Raw genomic sequence first — 6000 nt, forward strand, 5'->3', positions numbered from 1 at the left:
GTCTTGGCCACACACACACACACACACCTACACACACACACAGGCCCTCTCTGACCCCTCACACACACACACAGGCCCTGTCTTGCCCTCACACACAAACATACACACTGGCCCTCTCTGACCCCCCTCACACACACACACATACACACTGGCTCTCTCTGCCACCCCCACACACACACACCTACACTGGCCCTTTGTAACTATCCTGGGAACGACCTTCTACTTACAGTTCGTCCCATCCCGAAAGAGATAAGACTATCTTAAACCTCCCAAGCCCGGTAGAGAATCTTCAAAAAGCAACAAGTGAATCATGTCTTTGTCCTGCACATGAACTCTTCAAGCAGAATCAATTAACCCCATATACACTCAGTGCGTTTACATGATGGTATAATTCGAATCTTGCTTTAGTCGGACTATGCTATCTTTTGGGGGATCTGCTGTTATCCCAATATACATGGTGAGTGAGTAAATCATTACATTGGCATATATCATATCCGATACGATGGCTTACCATTATTACAACAGTGATACAGCTATTTCCTTCACCCTCCCCTTTTGACCCACACCAAACAAAGATACAAAAGATTTGGCAAAGAAGAGGCCAACAGAGAGCTCCATCTACTATTCTTCCATGGTGTTAATAGGAGCACAGCGAATGCAAATGGCGCTATTTGGAGTTGTTCGCGGAGAGAGAACGCCACGCCAAAGGTACACGATTTAATTAATTTATCGCCTTTTTTCGACCGGGCCGGGGACAGGAGGGAGGGAGCGATCTCGGCGGGATTCACGCAAAGCGAAGTCCAGTAAGTCCGAAATTAAGAGTTACGAGTTACGTCGTATGAGTATCAATGATCGGACTCGACATCCAGGGAGATCGGATCAAGTCGCCGTTACCATACATCCAATAGAAGAACATGAAACGGATAACACATTTCAGTTGTCCTACAGTCACTAAGCCAGACGTATGTAACCAAGACTGAAATGAGAAACGACATGCACACACTACTGATGGCTGTAGAAGGAAGACGTGGGTGGGGCCTAGAGGGTTGGACTACACCCTGTGCTCCAATGAGGCTCCTAAGTCTAAACCACGGGCCGCCTCCTACTTTTTATGCGCATCCAATCACAAATGCTCTTAAAGACTTAATATGCATGACTCATCTTTTGGAATTTCAGTCTGTCAGGAATCGAGCGAGCGGAGGCCCTTCCTACAGACCCGTGTACACGTATTCAGCTTCTGTGATACTCTGTTGAATAAACCTGATTGAAGTTCAACTAAAATCCTGCTGCAGTACGGCTGGTCTCTCCTGCACGTGTAGTCGTGGATTGGTTCAATAGTGACAGTTTATTTATAGCAAATTTGTAATTTGTGATAATGGGCTATACAAAATAAACTGAATTTAATTGAATTTAATTGAAAACAAAGCATACACGTCTCAACTCCGGGTTCACTTTATTCTGTACCTTGACAGGAGACTAGATGACTACCAAAAACAGACATCAGGGAGAACAAATATCATCCACTATAATATTTATTACATTACATTACATGTCATTTAGCAGACGCTTTTATCCAAAGCGACTTACAATAAGTGCATTTCAACCTAGAGTACAAACTAAGAACAACAAGAATACAGGAAGTAACATTTCCTCAACATAGTCGAACTACATAAGTAGGCCTAAGTGCAATTTAAGTGCCACTGAAGTGCAAATCTGTGTTTTAATTCAGATATAGTCGGAAAAGGTGTGTTTTCAGTCTCCGACGGAAGATGTAGTGACTTCCTGCTGTCCTGATGTCAGTGGGGAGCTCATTCCATCAATGAGGAGCCAGGACAGCAAACAGTCTGGATTTCGAGTGATTAGCTCGAGGTGCAGTAGTCACAAGTCGGTTGGCTGTTGCCGAGCGGAGCGAACGTGCCGGGGTGTACGGTGTGACCATATCCCGGATGTAGACGGGGCCCGATCCGTTCAGAGCACGGTACGCCAGAACCAATGTTTTGAAGCGGATGCGGGCAGCCACCGGTAACCAGTGGAGAGAGCGGAGGAGCGGAGTGGTGTGGGTGAATTTCGGGAGACTGAAGACCAGTCGAGCTGCTGCATTCTGGATGAGCTGCAGAGGTCGGATGGCCTTAGCGGGTAGACCAGCCAGGAGGGAGTTGCAGTAGTCGAGGCGTGAAATGACCAGAGCCTGGACCAGAACCTGTGCCGCCTTCTGAGTAAGAAGAGGCCGTATTCTCCTGATGTTGTGCAGCATGTACCTACAGGAACGCGTCGTCGCAGTGATGTTGACCGTCAGGGAGAGTTGACTGTCTAGTTATGAAGAGGCTAAGAGTAGAATTCACTTCAAACATTCACTAATCGGGAGAAAAAGCACATGTAATGCTGCGACACAACAGAGGAAAAGGAAGGAGGCCCAGATACTGTTGATCTGTTATTTTTAAGCTACTTATGATGCCAGCCAACTTCTTCTGTAGGTTTTATACAGTATATTGTACTCCAAATTAAATACAATAATTTTTCCTTCAATCGAGGTGCATTCAAAGAATCCTTCCATTAAAAGTTTTGTATTATTACTAGTTTGAAATGATACCTGCGTTGGTTATATTTAGTATGAGATTGGAAGCGAATGTTCACCTCGAAGGAATGTGTGGAATAAACAATTCAGCTATGTATCTCAAAGGACTCAACTGATTGCTTCACATCAACAACACATTTGCAATTTTGTTGTCAAATTGTTTGGACAGAAAATATAACTTTAAAATACCACCTCAGTAAAATAACAGGAACATTTTTAAAATGTTTAAAAAATGTTACAAATTAATATCAATATATAGTTTTTTATGTAAGCAAGATAATACCAACTAACACACAAACACATATGTTTACCTGTCTTTAATTTAGAAATTAAGTTTTTAAAAACTAATACAGAAAACAAGATGTTGAATCTATTCTTCTTCCACTAACAGAAAATAAAGCAAACAAATAAAATATGCATCGTCATGTGGAGTCTCTGAACTTCATCTACTTTAGTCCCTATTTAAAACAAAGAAAGTTCCTTCTCTCCAAACAGTTCCTCATTGGCAACACGATCCCCGTCTTCGACATCGTCCCACAGTACATCCCGGGTGGAGGGCAGGCTTGCAGTTGTTCCGACAGCGGCATCCCGTTCACCCACAGCCACTCTCCTGCCAGGAAACGTAGACCTATCCACACCTCTGGCGTCTGGGAATCCTGGATCACTTTTGCGGATTCCGAGTTCCTGACTACAAAGTCCATGTGTGGGAGATCAAAGGAATGATTTACGTAGTTGTTGCTTGAAGTGGAGTCAGTCTCAAGAGTCCTGCAGTGCTCCAGAGCCTCTTCCCATGTCTTGTTATCTTTCACCAAGATTATATCATCATAACACAGAAAAGCTATTTCATTTGTACATGTATAATCATTCCATAACAAAGATACAATAGCAACACAATTCTCATTATCTTTATAATTGTTAGGTTCACTTTTTTCCAGTTTCTAAAGTTGGTTTTGTCTCCATCAGACCATTTCCAGACATTTGCATTATTTGTGTCTCTTTGGAGACCAATCCAAAAGGAGCTATTCTGCTGGCATGTACTCTGTATTGCAGTGGCGGGCCGTCAGGGCCAGCAAGGCCTTCTCTGCTGGCCTAAACATCATCAGAATATATATTTTTTTCTAAATATATTTTCCCACAAATATGTATTCAATTATTTCCCAGAGTAAGAGTTATTCTCTTAATTTCATAGCGTTCCTCTTGGTTGCGCTGCTGCCAGCGCCAGGTTGAGGTTTGGAGGGCTGGTCTTTATGTTAGATCTTTTATCCAATCATATTCAGCCATCGTGTGTTGCCAGGGGGCTAAAATGCCCTTAGGCCTTCAGAATCAACATTGCGGGCGCTGGTAGCTTCAAGTGAATGGGAATGACGATGTTGTGTCAACCAATCAGCTTTAGAGTTGGCTCCTCTAGGCCTTCTAGAAGGCCCGGAACCGCACAGGAGCAGCTAGCAGGCGGAGGCGTGCACGCTTTTGATTGGATTACCAATATTGAGAGGCGGGTCCTATGGGCAGGTAGATGCAAAACCTCAGAACTAGGAAACTGAATTTGATAAAGGAATTAATTCTTGGACTACAAAGCTGTTTTTTCAACCCACAATGGCGGAAGGAGGAGAAGATGTCGATTTGGTCGAGCATATACTTGGAATCTGCTTTGGTGCGACAATGCCCTGTTTAGTGAACAAACTAGTGCAAGTGACTTTTTCTTCTTTTTTCTCCGTCCGATGCGCCGCATTCTGCAGCGGCAGACGGAGAGCCGAGAGAAATGACATGCTGTTGTGTAGATACGATCAACATCAGACGGCTGTTTAGTTTAATAAATGAACAAAGACGTGCTATAGAGAAAATGACGGGGGCGGCCAATTTTTTTTAATGTCATGCGATCTACCAATACTACGCCGTGATCGACGTATTGAGCCCTGGTCAAGAGCCATGGCATCATAATGATAGTAAGAGGTGGATTAATTCGGGTGGGACTGTGTAGGACCTCACTGAAGGCCCAGGCCCCAGGCCCGCCACTGCTGTATTGCATCCAAATCATTTCGAATAGTAGCCAGGTCAGTATGGTGCTTCCTGCAGTAGTCTTGGGCCGAATTCCAGGTCATTGGGGTCGCCACGTAAACATATCTTCTGTCATGGTTAGAGGCCTGCGCCAACAGAGGGAGGTTGAAGATGAAGATGAAGATGACGAGACCATTGGAGCTGCTCTTCCAGAACATGATTCCCCAGAGATGTCTTGACTTTACTCTACGGCAGATTTGGCATCAAGGTCCCGGCACCATGTTCTCCGTTTAACGTCCCGCTTCAATACCTTTAGTTCTATGTTGTTACCAACTCAGCCAGACTCACTGAGTGAATCACTACCACAAGTTTCCCAACATAAGGAGCCTGGGACTCACTTGGCCTGTCCCACTGACACGCCCCTAACATCAAACTGACCAATTAGATCGTCCACATCAACATGGGTAGGATTGCATAAGAACACACACAACACTCAGGCTCATCCAGTGGAGGAAGCGTTTCACTTGAATGACCCCTGTGATGTTGTTATGAAAGATGTTGGATTATGATGCATTCACATGTCATAGTATTTTAATGTCATAGTTGGTGAAGATGGAGTCGGACTAATTCAATTCTATATTTACTGGTTCATTTCACAGTGCTCATTAATGAACTTTGCTTTCGTGACGCAAAGTGCAAATGTTCCCCTTTGGTGGTTTGTCATCTGAGGACAGAAGTTACAAATTCACAGGTGGAGTTGAATTTCTGAAACACTGTCAAACCAACTACCGTGTATTTCAGATATTTGATAATATGAATAATAACTATAGCAGTCAATCAAATAATATAATATTAGTAGAGTAAAATAATCTTGAAGTATATGTGGCATAAAAAGTCTGTTGCATTGTGAGGTGACAGTGCTATCCACTACACCACCGTACAGCCCTTTAATTAAACATAATAAAATACAATCATTTTAAAGTATAATTGGCATAATACTAGGTTGCACTGTTCTTGAAATAATGAACTGACACATGTTCCCTAATGCTCATGGTGTTCTTTTTTGCTATTTGCTTAGGTAAAATTAGAGAGCCAGGCAAATCATCTCTTCTTTCTAGTCAAATAGGTCTCACATGGGAACTGCAAGTATCTGTCATCACGAGGTCAAACAGGTCAGTGAAGAGAACTTACTCACTTTAGCTTGGAGCAACATGTTGGGGGTTTTGTAGCTAAGGATCTTGTCATTGTTTATGTTCCTTCAGTATTTTCTTAGCATCCAACAATAGCATTACAAAGTAGGAATGTGCATGATCAGTCAACTTGTTTCACTCATTTGAAAAAATACCAGTATTTCATTGGTGTAACATATTTGACTGCCGTACCTTTTCAAAACAACACAATGTGTCAGTGTGCATGAGACTCAGCTGCTG

Source organism: Pseudoliparis swirei, chromosome 4, assembly GCF_029220125.1.
Source record: "Pseudoliparis swirei isolate HS2019 ecotype Mariana Trench chromosome 4, NWPU_hadal_v1, whole genome shotgun sequence".
NCBI classification, from domain to species: domain Eukaryota; kingdom Metazoa; phylum Chordata; class Actinopteri; order Perciformes; family Liparidae; genus Pseudoliparis; species Pseudoliparis swirei.